This window comes from Balaenoptera borealis (assembly GCF_965194805.1).
Source record: "Balaenoptera borealis genome assembly, chromosome: 4".
Lineage (NCBI taxonomy): Eukaryota > Metazoa > Chordata > Mammalia > Artiodactyla > Balaenopteridae > Balaenoptera > Balaenoptera borealis.
This window is the reverse complement of record NC_138861.1, coordinates 32,147,909-32,175,291: the sequence shown is the minus strand read 5'-3', so window position 1 is coordinate 32,175,291 and position 27,383 is coordinate 32,147,909. Positions and strand designations below refer to the sequence as shown.

General features: G+C 43.5%; 1 protein-coding gene and 1 long non-coding RNA gene across 5 annotated transcripts in view; one reads left to right on the top strand and one right to left on the bottom strand.

Moving 5' to 3' along the window:
* The window catches only part of MAML3 (mastermind like transcriptional coactivator 3), a 614,427-nt gene that overhangs the window by 115,880 nt on the left and 471,164 nt on the right, over positions 1-27,383 (top strand). The window lies entirely within an intron of this gene.
* LOC309628182 lies at positions 8,254-26,583 on the bottom strand. 3 transcript variants are annotated; one of them, XR_014244221.1, is made up of 4 exons: positions 16,065-26,583; positions 12,402-15,395; positions 11,670-11,800; positions 8,254-11,264 (listed from the first exon to the last, which is right to left on the bottom strand). It is a non-coding gene; the product is annotated as an uncharacterized lncRNA (long non-coding RNA). The 3 variants fall into 3 exon arrangements; XR_014244222.1 differs by having other exon boundaries at positions 8,254-11,079; positions 11,174-11,264; positions 12,402-26,573; XR_014244223.1 differs by having other exon boundaries at positions 12,402-26,567.

Genomic DNA, 27,383 nt, shown 5'->3' with positions numbered 1-27,383 from the left:
CTGGCCAAAGTGGGGCTGGTAGTGAGGGTCCTGCCCCTTCCCCTGGTCAGCTCTGCTGGCTCCATATACCAATACATGTCTGGGGTCTGAAAGCCCCCCTTTTGACCTCAGTTGAAGGCCCCACCTCCAAAGTTTCTGGGAAAAAACTTTAAGCTACAGTCCGCCAGCAGCACTGAGTTAATAGTAGCCCTAACCTTTGTTTTCGCCAAGGGTTGAGAGCAGGGAATTCCTCCCCTCCCTGTACCTCCCCCCCGAGCCAGTTCTGGCACTTGGCCCAGGTATAAAATTGCCAGCGCTGTCACTGCTTTTTGGTCTTATTATGAGTGTGTCTGTTCTGATGTGCTGGTTTGAGCACGTCATGGTGGAAGTGTGAGCACAGCAAAGGAGGCTGTGTCAGATCTTTCCCTCTTCATGTTACGAGCTGGCTGCTGAAAAGCCTGTAGGTCAGGTGGGTGGAGACAGGTTACCATGTCCTGAAGGGCTCAGAGCCGGGCTACTCCACGGATCAGATGTGGAAGCTAGAGTGGTCAGTCGCTTTGCTTCTTCCCGAAGTTTTCCTGGTCATTTTCATCGGTGATCTGGAGAGAAAAGCAGGCAGCTGAGCCCATGCTCCTAAAAGTAGCAAACTCACACTTGTACACCACCTCTAGTAGGGTTCTCACATGTGTTCACTGCTAGTCACAAGCAAGAATCATGTGTTGAATTCAAGCAGAGTTAATTAAAATGAATTAGTAGATAATAGTCTTGAACTGACCAAATGCTACTTGAAATCCTGTTCTTTCCTGAAATATCTGCCAATGAGTGTAGTAAACTCATAGTTCTATTAAGTCTAAGCAAATCCAAAATATTCTCCTGGGCGTCTGTACCATTCAGCTAGATGTCTGGGGCTGCCTGTTTTGTATAGACCCTTAGATCCCCATGGATCTAGGGTCATAACAGAGTTGGCTTGTCAGGAAACCTCAACCTTTTAAAGACCATCCTGATCCCCTAAAAATCCATTTCTTATTTTTGATGTGATTCTGACTTTCAGTTTTTTATTTTTTTCAGAAAGTTTTATTTCTGCTATATTTTTAGATTCAAAAGTATTTATTTAAGGTGAACAAATGATACAGCATACGCAACTGTTGGGCCTGCTTTTTAACTGAGAACAAAAAGGGAATACCTAGGACAAGAATATGCAATTACCACACTTATTGTTTTCAGTGAATTTTTGTCAAGTTTGTTTATCTTATTGTTAATGCGATGATACAGCAATCCTTGGCAAGAGAATAACATTTTGCATTAAAGAACAAATCTCGATAAAAATGGAAAATGGAGTTAGCCACAACCCACAAGGCCTTCTTTGGGAAGAACTCTTGAAGAAAAACCGACTCACACTTCACAGAAGAATATGACACTGTCGTTTTTCCCTCTATAGTACCAGAGTGTTCCTGAACAAAGGCCTCAAGGCATTATCAACTCGTCATCCATTTTTTGATGTGATTTCTATTTTCAGGACCCTGCTTCCCTCCCTCTTTGTTCCTAATGCATCTGGTCATTGGTGCCTTCTACTTTGGTCCTATCATAGTCAGTGTGACCTGTCCCCACCTGGAGAGTTCACCATGGTGACCGCGAGTCCCACAGGCAGGGTTACTGCCCACCCACGGGACCAGAGGAAGACCTCAAGGACACCCCCACTGCATTCAGACAAGCTGCAGATATGTGGAGGCTGAAGGATGATCGGGTGATTCCAAACCATCTGGGAAGGAACTGATGGACTATCCAGATATATCCAAGCCCAGGATATTGTTTAAAAAACAAACAGAACAAAACCCCCCCCTTTTTTTTTTCTATTGCTGGGATTTCTGATGGTACAGTACACAAGTTCCAACGTGCAATCTAATCAAAGATAGCTATATAGTGCTTAGAAATTTTCATAGCTCAACCATGAACCTTGTAGAAAAGAAGAAACTGAGGATATTTATACGTCACTGGTAAACAATGGCATAGATTGTCTCTGAACATGTCTTCCATCTCAAAAGTCCTACAGCTTGGATTCTATAAATGCCTTTAATCTGATTTTAATATTCATTCATTCAGTCATTCAACAATTATTTATTTGTTTTCATTTTTGGTTGCGTCGGGTCTTCGTTGTGGCACGTGGGATCTTTTGGTTGAGGCGCGTGGGCTCTTCATTGCAGCGCGTGGGCTTCTGTCTAGTTTTGGCGTGCGGGTTTTCTCTCTCTAGTTGTGTCGTGCAGGCTCCAGAGTGCGTGGGCTCTGTAGTTGTGGTACGTGGGCTCTGTGGTTTGCTGCACGCGGGCTCTATAGTTGAGGCACTAGGGCTCAGTAGTTGTGGCAGATGGGCTTAGTTGCCCCACGCACGGCATGTGGGATCTTAGTTCCCCAACCAGGGATCGAACCCTTGTCCCCTACATTGGAAGGCAGGTTCTTTACCACTAGACCACCAGGGAAGTCCCTCAATAATTACTTAATGCCTGTTATGTGCTGAGTATAGACGTAACATTAATGGATAAAACAGAAATGTATCCCCCCTTACAGTCTACAGACAACCAACCCACAAACAAATGTAGATATGCCCACAAACTGCATACATCTGGGGGGAAAATTAAATGGATTCAGCGATAGAAAATAACATACTCTACTTCTACAGATAGAGGCATTAGAAATGGCCTAAGAAGAAAAAATTTAAATCAACATCTGAACAATAGAAAAGGTCAACCTTAGCCATGTGTTGACATTCCAGGGAAAAAAATACCAGGTGGGCAGTGACCCTAAGAAGAAAAAAGTGTGATGTGTTCAAAGAGTAGAACGTTGTGAATATAGAACTTTGCAGACTAGAAAACATGCTAAATCATAGCCTGTCAGGGTTTGATTGGGTAATTTAGTCTGGCCGCCCGACCAGTTCTTAAATCCCCTTCACGATTCACCCTCTAAATAGCCAATTGCCTTTTTTTTTTTTTTTTACTTTTTGGCCACACCACGTGGCATGTGGGATCTTAGGATCTTAGTTCCCTGACCAGGGATCAAACCTGTGTCCCCTGCATTGGAAGAGTCTTAACCACTGGACCGCCAGGGATGTCCCAGTCACCTTGTGCTTGAGTCTCTTCACAAGAAGGAATGTTCTACCTCTTGAAGCACCCATGCTGGTTTAGTTTAAAAATATGAATTTGTTCCAACCAGGAAGCTGGAATCATGAATTATGATCACGGACGTGCCTCTGAGGAAATTTCCAAGTTGAAATGGAAGAAGCTACTTAGATCACTGTATTTACCATTCTTTGTTATGTAGAGTGCCAAGAACACACACACAGCAGGATTTCATGCTCATCACTTTTTTGAGAAGAAAAATATATGAGAATGTTCAAATAGCTCTCACAAACTTCCAACAGTTTTTCTATTGTAGCAAAATTCATGTCAGCATCCTGGCAAACCAATGATTGCACAATAAGGTCAGTTGTACCCTTGAAAGACAGCCGTGTATTTGGGCTGCAGTGGTGAGGTGGGAGTGACTTTCCTGTGGTACTTGTGGTACATCAAGTAGAGGAAGTGCAGTGTATCCACCAGTTTTACAAAGGTCTTTGATAACGCAAGTTGACTTACACAAGATCTGTTATTGACTTGACTAAAGAAGCTCAATGGGATTCCGTGAAGATTCTGCCAGGTATTTACTGGTGTTCCCCACAGCCAGTTCACACCACTGACAGTTTGAGACTGGCTTGAGTATTTATTTGTTCCAAAGTACATCAAGAAACCTAAGTTCCAAGGTCTTAGGGAGGTGCTTCCAAGTTCACAACCCACAGGCCATTCTCTGTTAAAGCCATTTATGAGCTGTTATATGGTGACTACTAAGCCACCCTACTTGAAACAGCCTCCAAACGATTCTGGACCATCTTGCAAAGTTGTAATACTGCTAAAGGTGTGAGAAGTCAAAAAGTTGACCATGATTAAATGCTAACCCATGCAATGAAAATCCCATTAGTAGCCAAAAGAAGTTCACTACCGAAATACAAGAAAAAATCCTCCATTGAATTTTTCTTCTCAGATAGCAGTAATGCTCTAAAAGTATCAAAGCAATAGAAAAATTAAGCGAAAAGCAATCAGGATATCTTGATGAGACTGGCAGGTGGAGTATGGTACCCATTTGGCTCCTGGTTCTAGACCAGAGTAAATAAAAATCTACAGACCAGTGCCATAAATATCACAGCCAACTTCTTGAGTCAGCTCATGAGGACTGTCTACTACTAGAAATTTAATTTAAAGTGTAAGACAGATTCACCAACGTGCCTGGAACACAGCCAGTCCACCAGGACTGAAAGGATGTCAGCTGGGCCGACCAAATGTCAAGAAGGAATGTCAACAGGATGCTCGTGAAGATGTCCTGTGGTGAGCTAAGGTGGGACACCTCCCAGGAGTAAGCCAAAGGACTGCTTTCAAGACCCGCTCAAGCGTGACTTCTGTGATGACTTCTAGCCGTGGCAGAGAGAGCAACAGACCTTGCTGGCCAGAAGCAAGGAGAAATGGAGCCGATCCTTCTGAGCAGAGGCATATGACAGCTGGCTCCATGAAAGAGGCCATCTGGAAAGAGTGACTGACCCTTGTGAACAAGAATTGGACTCATAAGCCACAGGTTGGTCCTTGCCTTTTATACAACAAACATAGAAGCAGCAGCCAGTTGGTCATCAGTATGGCGTAGTGGGTTGGCACCCAGCTTCGAGACTCAGACTGCCTGAGTTTAAATCCTCACTCCATCATTTACTAGCTGGTTGACATTAGGACAGTTTCTTAACCTCTCTAAGTTCATTTCTTTACGGGAATAATGATCATGCCTACCTTATAGAGGATTCAATGATTGTATGTGTTACCTGTTAGAACAGTGTCTGGCACATAGTCTGTGCTCAGTAAATGTTAGTTACATTATCAGTCTTTATGGCTCCTCACAGGAAACTAGAGCTCATATTATAGTTTGCTATTCATGTTTCTGCCATTTACTACTAAACCTAAAGGTCAAATTACTAAGAATTTTTAATATCAGTTCCTTGCTCTGTCAAATGCAAATAATACTACTTCATGGGTTTTATGAAGATTAATGAAATAATAGGCATAAAACACCAACAGTAAGGCCTGTATGCTGTTGAGGCTCAATAAACGATGGTTATTCTTATTAGGTCCTGATGGTCTGGTAGAGCAGAGCTGTGCTGTAGAAGCTTCTGTGATGGGAGAAGTGCTCCATAGGCGTGTTGCCCAATATGGCAGCCACGAGCCACTTGCGGCTGTTGAGCACTTGAAACGTGAAGAACTGAAGAACTAAACTTCTAATTTTATTTAATTGTAATTAATTTTTTAAATATCCACATATGGCTTGTGGCTAGTCTATTGAGCAGTGCAGGCTGGGTGGTTCAGGCCTCATTCTGTCCTCCCCATATGCTCCTCCTGTCTGTGCCCATATCATGTCCGTCTTGTTGCCCATCAGTATCTATCTGTACCAGGGTTGGACAAGAATGAAGAGAGGATACAAAACCCGACTTTGGCAGGTCGGTAGTGTGGCATAATAGAAAGAAGAAAAGTCAGTGGGTCTATGGGGACCATCTCATTCCAGCTCTGCCTGTTATTCTTGGGCAAGTCACTTAACCTCATCTTCAGAAGGAGAGAATTGATACTGACATGACTTCAAAGCTCCCACCCATCATGTGATCACCAAGGGGTGAATGTAAGAAATATCACAGAAACTTAGATTATTTTTTAGGTGCTATGGGTCACATTTAGCTGTGTGTAGTGTCTCCCAGATTTAAAGGTGGTGTATTTAAGTGTTAGCATACAAACTAATATAAGTGAATAGACAGAGATAAAAAAGAAGTCGAGGCCAAAGGGAAATTAACCTTGGGGCAAAGAAGGACTTTGATTAAAAAAGAACATTTGTCCTGTGCCTGTATGTGCTCCTGCCATATCTTTTTGCAGATACACAGCCTTCCAACAGTGTGGGTGAGAGTGGAGAGTGCTGGGGAATGTCTGACGGGTAAACACTTTGGATATATAAACCCATAATATGATTTCTTGTCTCCAGCTGAATACAAACTGGAAAGGAAGTTCTGCGAAACAGATCTCCTAGAATCCACCTGGGTAGAAGGAGCTCAGAACAAGGAACCTGGAGACCCATTTTCCTTCTCTGGCTCTGTGGCTAACCAGCTGGGTGGCCACACTTAATCTGGCTCACTTCTCTGGGCCACAATTTAATCATCGGTGCAGTGAATTGGTTGCACCCTACTCTTACAAGTGGGGAAAATCTATGTTTATGCTCAGAGCCCTAGAAATCTCAGAGATGCTTTTCTTTACCAGGAGCCAAAAGCATGAGAAATTACAGCAGCTAAGCCAGATAACAACCCCTTCCCCCAACTCACACACATACACATAATTTTAATCTGCTGAAGATCAAGGCCATGCCCTGTGGCATAACTTCTCAGGGTCTATCTGAAGCATCTACTTGTGAACAATAGGTGATAGGATCCCACTTGGTTATAAGCTTAGTTCCAACTGATTAGCCTTGACAATACCCAAAGAATGGTCTAGATTTTTTTTTTTAAGAGACAGTAATTCCTCAAACTTTCAGGGCAGTGGTGGTTGTGTATGTGTCTGTGAAGGCAAAGTGAGAAACCTCACCACCTGCTTCCAAAAATGGTGAAATAGAATACACACAGTTGTCACCTTGGATGAGCTGGTATTAGCAGGAAAAAAACAACAGTGACATTCAGAACAGGAAAACCAGAGGTTAAAGAAAGCCATCCAGGATAATTGGGTTTATTAATCTATGTGACTTTAAATCATCTTTCCTCCATCATACTTATAGTCTCTAAGTCCACAGGTTGTTTTGAAACTCGGCCCCTCCTCCTCTGCTCCTCTCCCAAGGCTGCTGTGTGATAAATAGCTCTCCCTGCTCTCTCTGCCTCCCCCGTCCACCATTTCTTCTCACATTCCTCTCTAGCCATGTCAATTCTTTCCTGAGAGAAGGGTGGGAATCTCTACTCAAGTCCACTTGTCTGGACCCTGTGTCTAACAGCAAGAAGTACTGGTTTTAGAGACACTTAGGGAGTGATTCCTATACACACACACACACAAACACACACACACACACACCTTTCTCAGACCAGAAGTCCCTGGAGGCAGTACTAGCTGGACCTTGACCCCTAATAATATCAGGATGAAAGTGAATAGGCTATAAAGCAAACCAAGTCCACTTTCCGTAGTAAGTCCTGCTGCTTCATGGCTTTGCAGAGTCCTCTGGCACCCAGGTTGGTTACAGTAGACACAAGAACAATCTTCCCTGCAGTTTCTGCTTCCTGGTGACAGCTTGTCCCACCAACCTCCCTGGTTAGGAGAGGATCCTTCTCCTTTGTTGGGGCCATTATGACCAAATTTATGGCTCTTTTATTAGGTTGGCAGGTGGTTTAAGTGAGGGAGGAAAGAAGTGGCCTGATTTGCACATAGTTCAGGAAACAAGGAAGTGGAAGACTTTATCCACGGTCATTTTCTGCTAAAAGCTTGCAAAATTCTTCAGCCACCATTGAGAAGAAAACTTCTCCCTGCTTCAAGCCTAGATTTCTGGTACCTTAAGGCTAGAAGGGATTTCTAGATCATGAAAACTTCTACTGGTAGGGGAGGGGGCCTAGAGAGAGAGGTTAAATAACAGGCCCAAAAGATCACACATTACAAAGCTAGTTAGGAGAGCCCCAGGGCCGAGGATGGGGTCAACTGATTTCCCCAGGTCTTACCCCTCTCTCTCTCTCTCTCTCTTTCTCTCTCTCTCTCTCCTTGATCATCTTCAAAAGGAATCTTCATTGGTGGGCCTAGGATAAAACAGTAAATCTCTGAAAGACATAAAGAAGATCGGCAATCTGTCTGCTAGCTTCCCTTTCTTTATTTCAAGATATTCAGTATTCTGACTTTGCCCAGGAAATGGAGAAGAAGAAAAGAGAATCAGATAACATTTTAAACCAAACAAAGCAAATAAAGAAAACTGCTTTTTTAAAGAAAAGTATGTGGTGTGTGCGTGTGTGTGTGTGTGTGTGTTTGTGTGTGTGTGTGTGTGTCCAGGGCCATGTATCATTTTGGAGTAAGCTAATTAAAAATGTGAGGGGCCTTTGCATTAAGAGAAACATAGAACATGGCCTTCTTTACCTATCTCAGTATTTAAAAACCTTAAAAATTAGTGTGAGGACAAATGATTTACTCTGCCTCAGACACTGGGTCTCTGCTCTGCCCTAGACACTGGGTCTCTGCTCTGCCCTATATACTGCGAGATCATCCCATTTCCTTTCGGCTTCTCTCAGCTCTCTTGCCAAGTTGTCTGTCTTCCATTATTAGTCATTCTAATAAACACTCCTAATAAACACAAATCCAGGATGCTACTTTTGGCTCCTATGCTGCCTTTAGGAAAGACTGACACCTGCATTAACTTTGTCATCTGTCCTGGAGAAACCCAGCTGAGATCTCTAACGTATTCTGTTGCAAGCTGCAGTATAACGGACGTATTTGGTGTATATTCTCTTGTTAAATGGAATCTGAATTCCTAAGTGAACTAAAAATACTTAATTATTAATAAAGTACCCCAGGGATTGGTGACATTTGGGATGATTTTATCACGCTGTAGATATTGAACAACATAATGTGTATGGTGGTATCTAATTCAACTTCTTTTGTTTAAAAGAACATTCCTTCCCAATTCGTTTTGATTTATATGCCACGTGGATTAGTCCCTGACCATCCAGCTCTGGGTGGAGGTAGAGGGAATTTCCTGAGGAATGGGATGGGACTGAAGCTGGGGCAGTTCAGGGAAGACCAGAAAGAGGCACCAAGGAGCCGTCTCCTGAGAATTGGAATTGGTTTGGGGTAGATGGCAAATGAGGGGCTTCTATTCAGGTAGAGGCAATGGTGGCCATGGATGGAAGTTTCTGAAAGGATCACAGGTCCAGAGACTCACAGGACTAGGTGCCAGGCTTCCAGTTTTGCACCAATTTGCTGTGTGACTCTGAGCACATTACTTAACCTCTCAGGGACAGAGTTTTCTCATATATTTGGAAGGGATAATTACACGCCCCTTAGCTACCTTATTGAATTGCACACAGTATACATGAAAGTACTTCCAACAATTAAAGTGTTTCATGAAGAATATATTCAAAGATGGGGAAGAAGGAAATAGCATTTACTAAGCACTGTCTATGTACCAAGGGTTGTGTTTGATACTTTTACAAACATGAAGTCAATTAGTCTTAGCAAAAAAAAAATCTGAGATAGGCCTGATTACCCCATTTATAGGGGAGAAATTTGAGGCTCAGAGCTTTTGCTCTGAGGTCACAAAGTGGTGGAGCCAGGCAGAAAACCTACAGAGATAAGGTATGTATTTGGGTACACAATATGTAAAAGGAAAATGGGTCACAACCTTAACTTTTAAGTAGAAATGTTCAGTCAGCCTAAGATTTGGTTGACTTATACATGATATGCATTATCACAACATATGAACACTCACATGAAATTTTAATTATTTTGTCATCAGCCTATTTTTCTGCACAGTTATGATATTAAGGAAGGAAAATCTCTAAGTATAGTGTCAAAAATCGGTTATTAAATAAAGTAAACATTGAGGAGGTCTTGCCATTAGGTTGATATAATCTTGATCTGTTAGTGCTGGATGGACCAATCAGGTGGAGCTTTCACTCATCCCTTCCTTGTTCCTGGCACATCACTGTGAGTTTCTGCCCCCAGGGGTAACACTTGTCTTTACTTCGTTTCTGCTCAGACCCTGGCTCTGCCCAGGTTGGTGGAGATCCCGTTTGCACTTAGATGCTCTGTACACTGTGGGTCCTGGTTTGCAGTGTTGGGCCTGGAGATGAAGTTGTTGATGGATGTTTATGAGAGAGACGAAGTGGAGGTGGGCTTGGAGCAAGAGACCAGAAGCCAGTCCATCACCTGCTCCCGCGATGACCTCGCTTCACCTCTTCATGCTTCAGTTTCTCCATCTGTTGGTGGAAAGAGTGATACACAATACCTGGCTCTCAGAGTGTCAGGAACATCTTTGTAAAGCACTGGGAGATGCTCTAAGGGCCCTGAAAGACTTCATGCTTCCCTTTACTTGGTCAAGTAAAATCCCATCTGATGGGCGAAAAATTACAGACCACGTATATTTTTTAAATAAGCAGATGATCTTATACCTGAAAAAGTACTTGCATTTCTTTATCAGTGGGTGGCGTACCATGAAACCCACTTCAATGACAGGGTCTAAATGTTTGTTTAAATAATAAACAAATAAGCCTAAGCATGTACAAGATGCACATACGGCTGCTAATATTTATACTAGTTTACTTTCTTACTACAAAATGCATTTCAACTACTTTTAACATTCTTAGTGTGCTTGTTTTCACCATACACACACACACAGACACACACACACACACACACACACACACAACCATGGTAGATTAGCAGTGAGATGGTATCATCACCCCCATTTTATAGATGAGAAAACTTAAACCAGGAGAAGTAAATAGATGGCCAAGTCCACACGGATAAGGGGGCAAAGTTAGGAAAATAATCTAAGTCTCCTGTCTCAAAATCTGGCGCTTATCCCTCTCAATCTCATTTTTGATCATTCTGAAGACTGAACTTTTTTCTCTTCCTGTTCTTGCACATCTTTTGTTCTCCACTCATTGATATAACAGGGCTGTAGGTGCCTTCTCATGCTTCTTCTCTGGGAACGGAGCCCTTTAAAGCCTGATGTCCTCAAGCAAGGTTTGCGGTAAAGTGAGAGCTCAGACATGACTGCTTGTTAAGCTTGTTCCTCATCGCCAGCCCGAAGAAAAACCTGCCCCAAATCACATTACCCAGTCCCTGGGACCTCTCAGCTGCTCTCAGTGGGGGAGCCAGTCAAGCTGCACCAAGTCATAATCAGGCTGAAATAGCCGCGTCGGGATGCTCTCACAGACACGCGTTTGCTTTGTATGGGCTTCTAAAGTGTATCCTGACTTAAAAATCCGAAGGGAAAGCGTGGGTTAAACACCAAAAGATCACTTCAAATGGTATTTTTTTCTTCCTGTGGGGAATTCAATTGTAAAGATGATCAGAGACTGATGAAGAAACACAGAAAAGCCACAGCGGATGAGGCACTAACCCCACTGTTTACTCACATTCAAGAGTGACTAGCTCTCTGCACGCCCTTTGCCAATCCAGGTTGCTTTGAAATTCCTTCCAAGGAAGCACCCTCTGCCCGGTACCACTCTGCAAAAAAGTTCTCCTGAGGGTTTTAAACAGTGAGACAAAGAAGGCTGCGAACGGGAACCCCAACATGACAGCCAGCTAGCCCGCTGTGGCCGCCCATGGTCCGGCTGCCGAAGCGCAGACAGAGAGGACGGGCCCTCTTGAAGATGCTCCTGTCTGCCCCGCTTGAGCGGCTCCTGCCAGGGCCAGTATCCCCGGGAAACTGCCCTGTGAAGTGAGCAGCTCCTTTTCGACAGCAGCCTCCCAGCGGCTCCCCACCTCCGCGGCTGCCGTTGGACGTGACAGAGCAGCCGGCCCGGCCCGGCTCGCCTTTCGCTGCTGAAGACCTATTGGGAGCCCAAGCTGGAAAGCACAGGTGGGCAGAAGCCACGTGGGCAGCCCCGGGTGGCACGCCTGCCCTCCTACCTGCAGGGTCTCCTCCAGCTTTGGGTTGATGGGGTGAGTGATCTGAGGGTTGGATGCCCTTCCCAAGCGTTATCAGTTTCCCCTCTTCTTCCTGAATAGCCCGTGCACCTTCACCCATCCTGAAACCCTGCCTGGAAACAGAACAAAACAGAACACTGCGGCCGGCCCATCCCCCAGGAGCCAGAGGGCCAGATCTGGCCCGGAGCCAGGCTCTGAAGAAACGGGCGGAGGGCAGAGAGAGGCGGTGGTGGGGCAGGGAGCCTCGTGTTACACATTCAAAACCTAATTTTGGATCAGAGTCATACTTGTAGCCAAGCCTGAAAGATCGCCGAGGCCCCCAAATGAACCCACAGCTCTGAGGCGGGTCCTGGGCGAATCCTCAGCTCTGTGCCCACTTGCTGCTCTCCTTAGTTCGAGAGGCTGAGTCAGGCTTGTTTGGATTTTCACTTTAAATGAAAAACATTTTTGATGTTTTTTAATTTAATGTTTTTTTTAAAGCAACATCAGTTGTCTCTTTGCCTCTTGCTAGCTGAGGGCAGTGCGCACTTCCCACCCCCATCTCGCGGTCCATGTTCGCCTCGGCTGACATGCTCATTGGAAGCCAGGGTGCCTCGTGCAACTTCCCCCCCGAGTTAGGCCTAGGACACAACATCTTGCTTCGAGGTGACACCGGCACAGACAATAGGCCATCAGGGCAAGGGCAGCCTCAGGTGACAGAAGGAAGGTGCTTACCTTCCTATGAACAGTAAAAACGACCCTCTCTGGACATGGAGGAGAGAGGATACAGCTGGCCTCCGGGAGCGACAAGAGGGACAAGGGCTGCTCTCTCTCGTCTTCCAAGGGTGTGGGCACTTCCTCTGGAGGATTTGCTGCTGCCAAGAGCGGGCTGTTGCCTCCCTGGAACTCGGGGTATCAGGATGCTTGTTTGCAGAGCTGGCCGGCCAGCAGCCCGTAGCAGCTGGTTGTAATTATGCATTGCAGCTTCAGAGGAAGTTGCTGGCTGCGGGAGCGGGAGCGCGTGTTGGGCCTGGCCGCACACTGGCTGCTGGGCTTAAGGGAACAATAGAGATACAGGCCGGTGGCAGCAAGGGAAGGGGAGGAGCAGGACGAGGGCGAAGACAGGCAGAAAGAAATGGCGCAAGCTGTTCCCACCGCTGCCGGGGCTGAATCTGGAGAAACCCGTGTCTGCGCTCCGAGGAGCCCTGCTCTTATTCCCAGACTTGCAACCAAAGTCTGTGCCCCTCTGGAAGCAGCCCCCAGACTTTTTTTTTTTTTTTTTTGAAAGCTGTACCTGCTGAGCACTGGATTTCGAGAAGTGTGCCTGGCTGACATGTCAGATAGCACTCCTCAGCCTGTTTAAGCTAAACTGACTGCATCTTTGTAGCAGCTGGCCACAGGGAAAAACCAAAGAATTCATGATGAAGAAGGCAAATCTGTCCTGGCTAGAAAGTACGGCAGCCGCAGCAGCAGTTAAAACCTTTCAGTACCAGGCTAAACGCTGTGCCCAGATGTGGACATCAGGCGGCAAAGAAAAAAGGACAACTTTACAGAAGTGAAGTGTGGGTTAATGAACAAGTTGGTTTTTCTTTTTTCCCTCCTGGATGGAGAAAAACTTGCTAATGTGTGGTTCTTTATACTTTCCAAGATTTCTTCAGTGTTTCCTAATTAGAACGTAGCTGGAAAATGAACATAGGGGACGGGGTGGGAGGACTGCCTTCCTGCCGCTGTGTCTGGAGCCCAGGCTCACATCAGCAAGGACCTCCCGTCACACATACAGACACTCCCACCCATGTCTCTCTGCGCTTCCTTCCTCCGTCGGGAGGTTGCCTACAGCATCCACACGGCTTGGAGTCCCCAGCAAAGTACTCAGAATCCTGTTTTTGCCAGCTCAGGGAACAATTTCAAGGCCCACATCAGACCAGCGGACAGGCCTGAGATTCCTGTGGCCTCTTGATGACCCCTCTCCACTCATACAGCTCCTGATTTAAGTCGCTTTAAAAGGGCAGGTGTCTTACCTGGTAACGGGCACCCTTGATGTAGAAAAGTGACAGCGCCACGCAATGACACATGATTGGCTTGGGCTGGTCAATGAGGAGGCCATTTCATTACCTTTCTCCCTTGTCCATTGCCTTGCACACGATGGCTGGAAATGCTATCAATCAGGAGGTGTGAATGCAGAGAAGTGCCAGCCTGTGTGTGGGCATTGCGGTCTTGTTCCCACATGAGTAATGGAAATGCACGATGACACTATTCTCTTTGGGCCTGATTGCTAGAATCTCCTTATTGCCTGGGTGGAGGTATTATGGTGACGGGTGGAAAGAATTTTTCTAGTAGAATCCAAGTAGGCAATATTTTTTCTTCCTTTTCCTTCTCTTTCTTCCACATGAGGTTCTACATTTTCTAAACACACACACACACACACACACACACACACACACACACACACACACTGTTAATTCCTAGAGCCATGCCGGTCAATTCAGTAGCCTCTAGCCATTGACGGCAATTTAAATTAATTAAAATTAAATAGAAAATTCAGTTTTTCAGTCATTCTAGGAATATTACAAGTGCTCTGCAGCCACATGGGGCTGGGAGCTACTGTATCGGACAACACGGAGTTACAAAACATTTCCATCAATGCAGAAAGTTCTATCAGGCAGCCTGTCCTGGAGCATCTATTTTCTCTTGTATCTTAGGACTCCTGTTCCTTTCACAATCCTCTACCAATAATTTTTACAAAGGTGAAACTGTTTTTTTTTTCTTTAACGACAACTTAAATCAAAACTAATGAACTCCCTTTAGGTTCCTGAGGGAAAGTTCCCCAACTACTGTGCTGATAGAACCTTGTCAAATAGTTGAACAGGGTGTGGCATTGTAGACATTGAAAGGACCTCAAGTCAGCAGGATTAGTCTCAGGCAGTCCTGACCCTTACGTATTCCTGTAGATAATTTTCCTAGACAGTCCTAATCCCAGCTAGAAGAAGCTACTACGAGGCTAAGCTGTGAGTCAAGAAAGATACCAGGGCATCTCCATAAAAATTTGCATAATAAATAGAGAGTATAGCTCCTTTAGAACTACAGGGTAGACCACACGACAAGCTCCTGGCAGCCGGGCTTTGTAGTGGGCGGAGATTCACAGAGCAATGAAGCACTTTGATGCAGCTGGAAGCACCTTCAAAGCTTCCAGGGGGAGAGATTATGGCAACTACCTGTAACTGGTTGTTCAGGTCCTTTGTGTGTGTGTAGGTGGGGGTAGGGTCTGGACCACACAAAAAGTAAACAAATAAACCGAAAGCTACACTGGAAGCACTCTCCCCAAACTAACTGCAACCAAAGGAAACAAAGGATAAGCTATTTAATTGAACACTTTTGCTGGAAGATTAAACATTCCACCCAAACTTTTATTTATTTATTTTCTGACTTAGAATAGAACCTTGTTGGCAACTGGTAAATCCTTCTAATATTTAAAAATCTGTCATTTCAGTTCTTGCTCTGCAAAATTTCCCAATCTGTTTTCTTCTCATCTTGCATAGGAATGATACACGTAGCATCTGATGAACAAGTCAGACAGCATGAATACAGACTTTATCCTGAGCCTCCCCCGATTTAATTGAAGGTAGAAGTGTCCAAGGTGCAGGCTCCATGACCACGTTATTATCCACAAATCCTCATGAACTTTTATTCTGCTCCATGGTGGTGAGGGTAGGGGTGGGTGACAGCGCGTTCCTGGAGGCAGATAAACAGGATATTACCAAAGTCGCTTTCTTAGTCCAAGCTACTTTGTCACAAAGCAGCTGTGAGGTATTATAGCCACAAACCTGGGCTACCAACTGGCCTGATTTTCCCATTTTTCAAGGAGTAACTGTGGACCTGGCCTTGATTGAAAGTGAAAGCTGAAACAGGGAGAGAGAGTAGGAAAGAGCCAAGGCTTGTCAATCCAGTTTGGGAAGTTCTAGAGGGTAGGAGTTAGAAATGTATTCGAGCAAGAGATCCCAGCCCTTTCTTTCTGACCCGCCGTGGGGAGTGTGGGTAGGACTGGGGAAAGGAGTCCTGTTGAAGCTTCTCTCTCCCGATCAGTGAGGCAGGGAGACAGTCTGACAGATGCTGCCAGCCTGGGTACCAGTAAAACCTGGTCCCTTTTCAACCTTCTCCCATGTCCTGGGCTGCAGACCCTGTGTGGGAGCGAAGCAGCTCCAGGTGTAAGCAACACCTCTGATAGGGCGGTTTGGCCACACATCCTCAGGCTACAACTGTTCTCTTCTTACACTAGAGCCATCCTCATTTAGCTGGGGCTAGGGCGGGGGGGCGGGGGAGGGGTGAAGCTGGAAGCTGTCCTCCAGCCCATTGCTGACAGAGGCAGCCCCACTGTTTCGCCCAGAGAGCAAGAAATGGCACCTTAATCCTCGATGAACAAATCCTCTGAAAGCGAAGCTCCTCCATGGTGAAGCTGGCTGTTTTCTTTTTCTTTAAGTCTTCATAAATCATATGCGCCAGCGTTGGCATGAGTCATATGGCTCGGCAGCAAAGCGCCTGCTAAGCCACACAGCTGCACGGGACAAAAATACCTCGGTGAATAGAGCATGTTTGTCCTGCATGGTTTACGGTATAAATACGAAATCAGCAAAAATGCAGGGGTTCCCCGGCCTCTCGAGTCTCATAACCCTTTGGCTGCCTCCTCTGTTCCTTCTGCTGCCCTGTGTCAACCCACTTCCCCACTTCCTTGCTTTTGTTCAGGAAGAGAAGGGTGTCATCGGGGTCACTGCCATGTACTGATTGATTGTCAGATTGGTCAGCGAGCAACACTCTAGTATAAGAGAGTTTTAGTCAATGTGGAACCTCCACCCGGTAAACGGACTCGGTCTTTTCATCCTGATGGAATAATGACAGACGTCCCCCTTGTGAAAGGACTTGCAGATGGATGGGATGACATGGGATGCAATGAAATCGTGTAACTCCAACGCTGAGCACGCCCTTGGTGGGTTTGGGGGCCCCTGTGGCGTCAGAGGTGCTGTCTCTCTGCTCTGCATAGCCGTGTCCTTTCAGAGGCTTGTCTGGCCAGGCTCAGTTCCAGCCCCTCCAGGCCTGGTCTGGGGTTGCTGGAGTGACCAAGTCAGGTGGGGTCCATTCTGCTCCAATCCAGGCCACTCCCGCAGGCTTCTCCTCCAAACCTTTTCCCCACTTCTCTGGAGGAGCACAGATTAGCCCTGAGGGTCCCATTCTCTCTTAATCGCCTCTCACTAATTTAGAGCTTCCAGAATCTTGTTTTCGGGCAACCTATTTATATTCTTTGGGTTCATATTTAATAATTTTAAACTGTACCCACTTCTTCTCTGTCCTCCTTGGAGGGGTCCTTATGATTTCTGTGTTATTGCCTCATTGGATAATGAAGTTTCTGACACTAAAGTGTGCCATTGGAATGCATTTGCCTCGTTAATGGAGGTTGTACTGAATGTAGGTCACTTAATATCTGTTAGGTGGCATATCTCATTTACCTTCAGATTAGGGCATCACTTAATATGTATTTAGGGCTTTGGTTTTAAGAGATGTATTTTTTTAATTGAACACATATTTTGAGTCCTGACATCTGACATGTTCAGCTTATATATAAAGTGTTTATATAATTTGCCTATCTAAGTTCAGCGAAGTATAAAATACACTAATGAATGATAGTAAATCACTCCACACATATAAACCTCTGTTTATTTGTGGCTGGACTAGAAACAGCCTAAGACTTTTCTAACATTCCAAGTACTGTTGCTTTTGGATTTGCTTCCCCCATATACAGGATAAATTCCTGCCTTTAGGACAGATTTCCAGCCACGTTTCCGCTTTGGGGCTTTAGATGTGGAAAAACAAGGAGAAAAGTAAGAGACAAGGTGTTTTCGGTGATCATCTTTTTCTCTTTGAACTATCCGCTGACTTCCTCAGGGAAGCCATCACCTGACGTGGTGAGAGAGAATGGATTTCAATGTCAAAGGGGACTGGATTTGAATCTAGTAGCTTGTGACCTTGAACAAGTTGCTTAGGGTTAGGGTTAGGGTCCTTTCTAAGCCTCACTTTTCTCAGCTTTAAAAAGTGGGTGATGATATATATTTCCTGGGTTGGTTGTGAAAAGAAAATGCTTAGCCCAATCTCTATCTAAAAGGGTATTCAGGAAGTGCCAATTTTCTTCCTATTCCGATCTTAGCTTAGATATCAGTTTCAGATAGGTCATGTTTAGAAGATAATATGAGGAAGTATTTCTGTCCCGTCTCCATCACCGTGTAAGGTAATTAAGCTAAATCGTCAATTAGAATGTGCATCTACAAAGTTATATTCATCTCACATTGTGGATGCCAGAGCACCAAGCCACTGCCCTGAAGACTCTTTTCTCTACTTACCAGCCCTGGTCATGTGGAATCAGCCCTGTGGGGAAGTGGTCAACGAGTCCCAGCCAGACTCCAGGCTGGAGGAGGACCAAGTGAGGTGTACACCTACCTGCCACTACCAGCTCCACTGGGGAGATATGTTTTGAAGGCCATGGAGAATTACCTGTCACCCACACATCCACCAAATTTCTACTTAAGTACTACTGTTAAAGGTTCATCCCTTTTGTTTAAGAGCTTGTCAGTGGCAAACACACAACTCAAGCTAGCTTTTTTAAGGCATGGGAACTTCTTGGCTTATGTAACTTGGAAGTTTAAGGAGGTGACGTTGACTTCAAGTCCATCTGGAGCACAGGTCCACCCACTAAACCAATCACTCTGGCTGTGACACACAAAATTTCATTTGTTGGACTTGAGTCACAAGACTTCCCGTGGAGCAAGCGGTAGAGACAGTCCTACCTAAACTACAGGGACAGAGAGTGAGTTGAGGGAGGCTTGCCAAAATAAAAAGATTGCTTTCTGGGCAGACAAATGCAATAGATGCTGACTACAAACTACTGTAGAACAGACAATACTGTGGGAGTGTCAACACATGCATCCAGGTTGTCAGCTGTGTATCAGTCAGGGTCCAGTCAGGAGACAGAAACTGCCCGAGTTATTTTAATAGAGAGAATTTAATATAAGGAATTCATAACTAGGTACAACATTGTTAACAAGGTAACTGAAAGTGTAAAAAGAGGATATTAAGGTACTACTAGGGTTGGGGGGAAAAGGGAAAAAGATGGAATTATCAAAATCTAGGAGCTTGGAGATGCCGTATGGAGCTAAAACTCAGACCCCTGGGGAGGGGGTGATGGTTGGCTGGCGCTGGTGACTGGGGATGCACAACGTGGCCGGTTCTGCAGATGCTGGGCGAACTAAACACTGGATTCACTCGCTGCTGTGGGAAAGAACTGCTTCTGCTGAGTGAAGAAGTCTGGCTGGGGGTGCTGCTCACAGACATCGAGACAATAGTGAGCACATGGGAAGGAGTTAGTCCCTTCTCCTCCTCCAGCTTTGCAGGCTTCCTCTAATAACCACAGTTCTCAGATTGGAGCTGCTGGCAAAGGGGAATCATGGTTTGCAGACTCCAGCTCTAGCCTCGGAAAGCCAAGTATACAAGGGTGGGTGTGGAGCTGAGGGACAATGACCGCCTAACCGAGAGGTCATCACACTTTAGTGTGCAGTGTTTGCTTCCTTAAAGACGAGCAGACAGTAAGTGTCCTAAAGACACGGAAGTCTGAATGGCGTTGAATAACGCTTGGAGATATGAATCATGATTCTCTCCTACTTCAAAGTTCCTTCTTCCTTGGGCAGAGCAGACCTGGTATCAGACGGACTATACCAGGTGTGACCGTAAAATAGAGAGATGGCATCTCCAAGGAAAGCATTTCTTTAACTTGAGTTACTCTTTCAGGTATCCACGCTACAAGTAAGCCAGGCTTTCCCTTTTCTCTCTAGGCTGTAGGTAGTCAATGTCTTGGTAATTACTGAGCCCATGTGGATCAAAGATCAGCTGAAACTTTCCCGATGACTAAGCATAAACAACCTTGCCAGAGGAAGGAGTCAGTGTGTTTATACAAAATGTTTGTCCTTTTCCGAATGTAAGCGTCTTCTCTTGGTCAAAATTTCTCATTAACTCTGTCACTTGAGATTAGCTCTTGAAGCCCTGAACTTTCAGACAAATTGAATTTCTCTAGTTATTCTAACCATACTAGTATGACTCCTTTAGTCAAAGCAAGTTTTGTGTGTGTGTGTGTATGCGCTTAACAAGGCCAGGTAGAAAACACATATTCTGTGTAAGCAATAAATGTCAGAACATGAAGTACAATTTGGTGAACTTTAGTAGAACAGTTATTAAGCAATACAGCCCTCTTCTTCGCTCCAACAAATTGTGAAGGCTCCACTTCAAAAAAGGAGAAAAGCCAGACAGCACTACAAAATCATGAATCCATTTTTGGTTTACTGTTAGCAAAAGGCTGTCATAAAAACTAATTTTATGCCTATTAATAAATGAGTCATAAATAACAATCATTCCCAATAAGAATACACTTTCAAGGAAAAAAAATTATGGAGAAAGAAATCTGTCGTCATAAGTGACTTTGAGCCTAATAAAAACTGTAAAAAATACTCTAATGTATTTCAACTAAGTGCTTTATAGTTTCCAAAACGCTTTCACATCTATCTTCCCATTCAATCCTCACAGGAACTATATGAGGTAGGTAAGATTTATCATTCAATTTTAGATTGAAAAAACGAAAAAAAACAACTGAGGCTCAGAGAGGCTTAAGCAACTTGCTTAAGTGGTAAATTGTGGAGCTGGGTCACAAACCAGGTTTTCTGAATCCTGCGTCAGCTGTCTTATCATTGCTGCTTCTTTAACTCTCTGGTCAGATTTCCAAAATATGTATAAAAGGAGGTGATCATAGCCTGCTATTTCCTACATATATAAAGTAGTAAGATCTATCCTATTAGATAGTACCACATCTACAGAATGTAACTTACTGGTAACTGGGAAGCAAGTTTTGGAATTTGAGAAGAATAATAATAGCTAACATTTACTGCTACTACTTGCCAAAATCTCTTCCTTATGCAACGCCTGAAACTACCCAAGAGGTATATATTTCTTTTAGAGTCATTTTACAGATGAATAGACAGAGGCTCAGATAACTTTCCAAAGTCACTTAACCAGTAAGTTACAGAACAAGGATCAGATGGAGGTTTGTCTGATCCAAAACCCATGCCGGCCCCTGCTCTTCTGCGCAGACTCAGCTACGGGCAGGACCGCCCCAGTAATAAATGCTGATCCCTCCTGGTCTCCCAGACCTGCCCAAATGCAGAGCATCTAAATAAAGAGGACGAAGCCGCAGCCCAACACGCTGCAAATATAGCTTCACCTGGGAAAGACGTGAACTTCAGCTTTGATTTGCTGAGTCATCTTGGTTAAGACCCTCCTCCACATTCTTTCTCTGTTAACAGGAAATGAAAATATCAGGCCTGTCTTAATAGCCATTTGCCCCTGATTTATCTCCATCAGAGCTTGCTATCACAAGGACAGACCATTGACCAGAAAAGTGGGTCTTTCCCCCCTTACTTGGTTCAATACCCTAGAATGAGAAATGTCAGATATATTCCAGTTATTACCTAATTGGCAACAGTGCATAATATTTTTTATATTGCAGGCCTGAAGGCAGACAACAAAATTCAATTCTGTCACAAGTTGTGGTATTTTTTGAAATATTCAGGCACAAGACAACATATTTCCCAACAAATAGTTCGGTTGTTGTTTGTTTTTTTTTTTCCCCTCTCCACTTTTTTTTTTTGCATATTTCTTTTTCTTTTTTTTAAATTAGTTATCTATTTTATACATATTAGTGTATATATGTCAATCCCAATCTCCCAATTCATCTGCCGCCTCCCCTGCCCAGTTCGGTTGTTTTTGCTAGCTTTGTGTTGTCTTCAAAACATACCACAGGCATTAAGTCCATGTTATGGACTTAGAGCTTTCTTTTTTCTGCTTCAATTCTAACTTATTTTCAAATTATGAAACTTAAAAGTGCCTGAAACCACAAAACTTTTTTTTTTTTTTGGCACTCATAACTGAAAAAGAGCTGAATTTTTTCCCCTAAGATTTTTATAAGGGATTTGCTCTTAGGCTGACGCTTCTTAACTGAAGCTCTTTTTTCTGACCAACTTTTAATTTTCTGAAAGTTGGGGCTTATGATATGGAGAAGGCACTAACAAGTGCTAATCTGAGATAATGAGCTGGATGGATAAATGAGTCCCTGACCACCACCAAAAGATCATCATGGCCACAGATTTTTTTTCCCCCCCCTCAATTAAGTGTAGATGTGATTACCTGAACATGCAGCAATATTCCCTTAGTAATTGTGCTAGACTAACGGTCTAAATTTATTTTATGTAATATTCTTTTCAATAACAATGTCTATTAAAGACATCTGGTAAAAGTCTGTAATGCTTATTTCATGCATAGGCAGCATAAGAGTGTGTTTTAAGAATCCTGTTTTCAGTTTAATGTTATGGGCTGTTAAGGAGAAGGTTTATGGGTGTAACATTATTAGTTGGAATTTGGCTCAAATTGAAATTGGGCCCAAGAATTTACTTATCCACAATATTGTGAAGGGCTTTTTAAAATATTAAAAAGTTTAACTAAACAAGAATATTAGTCTAATTTAATGTTTTACCTGCAATTCTCAAGGCCATTCAAAACACTTCCTAATCACCAGATTTCAAATTCAGATGGTAGCCTGTCTCTCATACTGCAAGGCTTTTAAAAATCAGAGGTTTATTACATCAGGTCAGTATTTTAACCACAAGAAAAAAAGATGTATTTGCTGAATTGTTTGACTATAGATGAAAAAGGAAAAACTACCATATGCCATGGACCCTTTGTTAGGGTTTGAGGTGCCAGCTGAGCCACAGGGGCCCCCGCCCAGGCCTGGCCTGGCCTGAAGCCACCGTGTTCACACCACTGCCAAGTAGAAATGAATCACCCTGCCCATTGGCTAGGCTTAGCATCCCTGTAATTTCATTTTAAAACCTCAACGATCAAGATGAAAAGAAAGCAATAAAACATATCAAAGTTTTACTCGTGCAGTTCGAAGAGCCCCCCCATTCTGCACGTCTGTGGCCTTGACACTTCTTTTGGCATCGCTATTAGCGACACAGGAGTAATTCACCACTGTCAGGGAATTTGGCTGTTTCATCACCTACATGAGAGACCTGCATAACTCCATGGTGATTGCTGTCTAGATGAATTATGTGGCTCCTTCATGCACTTTTTGACTGAGCAGTGATAACTCAGATAGTGCATTATCCCGTGCCTCTCTCGGAGAGGATCCTGTCCTTTTTTCTCACAGAGCAGTGAAAGAAAGACCTCATCGAGGCATTTAAAGTGACATCACCATGCCAATCCCAACTTCTTACAGTCAGTAAGAAGCAATTGCTGGGCCAGATTAATATAGTAAAGGTAAATCTCAGTGACAACTCTTTCAGCTGTTTAGAGCTGGTGCTAATTGTTCATCAAGCTCTTAGAAAATAGTAGATGAAGCAATGCCAAAAATGTAGCCGATAAAATTTATTTTATAATCTCATATTCATACGTGCCAGGGAATCCATGGGTTTTGCCATTTATCCCTTCATCTGTCCATCCATCCACCCATCCATCCTCCCTCCATTCATTCACCATTCATTCAACACATATTGTGGCATGCTCACGGGATGCCCTAGCTAGGCACTAGTGATTCAACAGTAAGCCAAACAGATAGGCGTTGCTCTTCTAGCGTTTATTGTCTATTGGGAAGACAGAAATTAAGTATATACAAGTGTGATGAGTATTGGGAAGGACATATGCAGGATACTCTAGAAGCATGTCACAGGAGAACCTAACCTTGTCAGAGGAGACAGAAAGACTTCCTAAAAGAAATGATGCTTAAACTGAGACCTAAAGGATGCGAGACTGGGGAGGAAACCCCTTTGGCAGAGGAACAGCAGGTGCAAAGTGCCTGAGGCAGGCAAGAAATGCAGGGCAACCTTGAGAAACTGGCAAAACTGCTATGTCCATAATGGGTGGGACATGAATAGGGCAGGGGAAATTGGTTCCAGATGAGGCTTACTGATGGTCCATGTGGACCCATGAACAACAAACTGAGGAAAAAAATCTTATGTCAATAAGATTTTATTAGAATATGATTTTAGAGGCATGGAGAATCTTAATATTTTATTATGTATATCATATACACTGAGTGTATGTATGTATATAAAATATGTGTATATATACTATATGGTGTCTGTGTATATATACATATAGGCACTGATACATATATTCTTATTAAACTATTCTTAAACTATGACTATTAAACTATAGTTTAAATGAAAATAATAAAATGATCATACTTGTCTCCACCACCCAGATTAAGAAATGCATCTCTGTAACTTTTTTTTTTTTTTTCTGGCCGAGTGGCTTGCGGGATCTTAGTTCCCCGAACAGGGATTGAACTCGGACCCCGGCAAGGAAAGTGCCAAGTCCTAACCACTGGACCGCCAGGGAAGTCCCACATCCCTGTAACTTTTAAGACACCCTTTAAACCCTCTCCAACGTATTCCCTTTCCTTCATTTTTGTTTATAAGTTTACCACATAAGTGCATATCACGAAGCACCTTATTGGTGTGCGTGTTTCCCTGAATTTTATATAAATGCAATTATATTCTATGTATTATTTTGAGACTTTCTTTCTTGTACAAGCTATGTTGAGAGTCAACCATGTTAATGTGTAAACATTTCCTTTTCATGGCAGTAGAATAGAACTTCATTTGTAGCTAACATCGTGAGAGAGGAAAATAGTACGAATTTTGAAAATCTACAGGCAGTTCTCAGATTTCTTTTTATTCATCAGTATCTCTGACCTTCCTCACCCATCTTTTTTCTTTTAATAGATCTTTATTGGAGTATAATTGCTTCACAATACTGTGTTAGTTTCTGTTGTACAACAGAGTGAATCAGACATATGCATACATATATCCCCATATCCCCTTCCTCTTGAGCCTCCCTCCCACTTTCCCTAACGCACCCCTCTAGGTGGTCACAAAGCACTGAGGTGATCTCCCTGTGCTATGCGGCTGCTTCCCACTAGCTAACTATTTCACATTCGGTAGTGTATATATGTCGATACTAAGTAACAATGAAGCTGCTAATGAGCAATACATTTGCCGGAGATTACCTGATATTTTCAAAAGGCTTTGTACATTACGCTGTGCAAACACATCATTGCATTTAAACCTCACCACAACCGTAGGAGGTAGGCATGCCCCAAATTTCCAGTTTGACAAGTGAGGGAACTGAGGTCTAGACAGATTAGTTGACTTGGTGAGTGGCCCCTTTATGTGGCAGTGAGGTACAAAATCCAGTATTTTCCTCTCTCCTCTGCACCACCAAACTGGGCCATGGGAAGTGGGAACAAGGCAGGACTAAAGACTTGAATGATTTGAAAACTTTGTGAACCATTTTTCCTGATAGCTCGTCATCTCATTTTAACCTCTAGGTGTGAGTACGAAGACAAATCCATTCTGATTTAATTCCCAAGTCTTAAACTCACCCTTGCTCCTGGCCTTCTAAGATTTTAGAGAAAAGCAACATCACAGCCTACATTGACCAAGAATTGACCACGTGAAAACCTACGTTCAGAACCTACTCTCTGTACTCTCTGTAACTCTGGGGTGCATTGCAGTATTTAGCGATGAGACGAATTTGCCACAAATGGCCTTGCCTTCTAAAGCTTTCAAAGTTTATTTTCATTAATTTCTCATAACCCAGAAGCCCTCACAAATGGTATTGGCGGCATGGTAAACTTGCACTTGGCCGTGTTCAGGGAGGCAAGGTGATGAGGAGCAAAGATCTCCTCACTCCTGATCCAGTTTTCTTCTCCACTCTCGAATGCTCTGTCTATACCCGAGAGGACTTTCAGTTGTGGCACTGCCTGAGGTTATGTTCAGATTGTCTCTGAGGTCCTGAATCTAAGCAGACCACCGAGCTCATCCTTGCGCAGAAACTATTTGCCATGGGCTCCTCTGTGCAGAAGGTGAATTTCCCAGGCTGGTTCTGCAGTCCCAGGGCTGGGTCATCACAAGACAAGCTTTTCGGGCCTTGGAGATGATGTGAAACATCAGGTATTGGCGTCCAGCTTGTACACCAAACTCTAAATTTTCATCTGTATTATTTTTTTAATCATCACCCTTCTACCATTACCTATGTTTTGAAATATGTTTATCCACAAAACAAACCACTTTTAAAACACTTAGGTCTCGTGGTCTTATCTTGCATAAATGAATGCCCTGCTAGGCTTTAACACTGCAATAGCTCCTGGACCTCCAGCCTACGTCCAAGGACTGTCACGCATCTGCAGCACAGGCCCTGAGGTCCACGTGGTCCCTTGGCATTTAAAGTGTTTAGATTCACTGCTTGAATTACTCCAGAGAGACCCAGGAGACCCTTGACCTGTACTGATTTGTAGTTTAGCTGATGCAAATTTGATTAAAATGAGCTGCAAGGTTGGAGAGTGTGGACACCCAGATACTTTGGCTACTGAATGAAGCTGGTCAGCTGCTCGTGATCTGAGTCTGGGAGCAGTTTCACTGTTTTCTTTCCATTCTCAAGCACAATTACGGGAGATGTTATGCGCTAAAGTGCTATTTGCCGACTTGGGGCTTTGCAAAGGTCTTGGGTGTCCTTCTCAAATGCCAGGAGTCTGCTCTAGCCATCTGTAACATTCTTTGAATGAAACTTTCAATATACGTATACATATATGTATAACATATGAAAAAGATTGCATATATGGAAGTAGTGGTATTTACTTGGTATAATTAGAACAGTGGTTCCCAGCTAGAGTTGCTTTTTTCCCCTGGGGACTTTTGGCAATACTTAGAGATATTTTTGGTTGTTGCAACTGGCCAGAGGGAGTGTATGGGGTGGGGGGGAGGGGACGCTACTGCATCTACTGGGCAGAGGCCAGAGACGCTGCTCATCCTGCTACAGCGCTCAGGGCAGCTCCCTATAACAAATAATTGTCCAGTACAAAATGTCAATAGTGCCAAGGTTGAGAAACTCAGGATTAGAGTAATATTTTCTCTATTGTTCCAAAATTCTATGACATATTTTAATACAGGCATAGCTCAGAGATATTGCGGGCTCAGTTCCAGACCACCATGATAAAATGAGTATCACAATAAAGTGAGTGACACAAATTTTTTGGTTTCCCAGTGCATATAAAAGTTACATTTACACTATACTGGAACCTATTAAGCGTGCCATAGCATTATGTCTAAAAAACAATGTTTATACCTTAATTAAAAATACTTTATTGCTAAAATATGCTAACCATCGTCTGAGCCTTCAGAGAGTCATGGTAGTAACGTCAAGGATTGTTGATCACAGATCACCATAACAAATATAATAATAATGAAAAAGTTTGAGATATGTCGAGAATTACCAAAATGTGATAAACCTGTATATACATGATTACATAATGTCATTGTGTTTAGGTTTTCTTTTTTTTTTCCTTTGGTAAGTTTTGTCATCCCAACACCAAACGATGATCATTCTTACTTTCTGGAGAAGTTCTTTTATGATTTAAGTTATGTCCTCCCCTTTCATTAAGGGCTGACCAATGAAAAGCCAGATGTGAACACTGCATTTTTGGTAAATCTACTGTTAAAGACAGAGTTCACAGTGGTAATCAATTCACTTTATGTAAAGATGCTTTCAGAATACATTTTTCTAACATCTCAGGGCCAG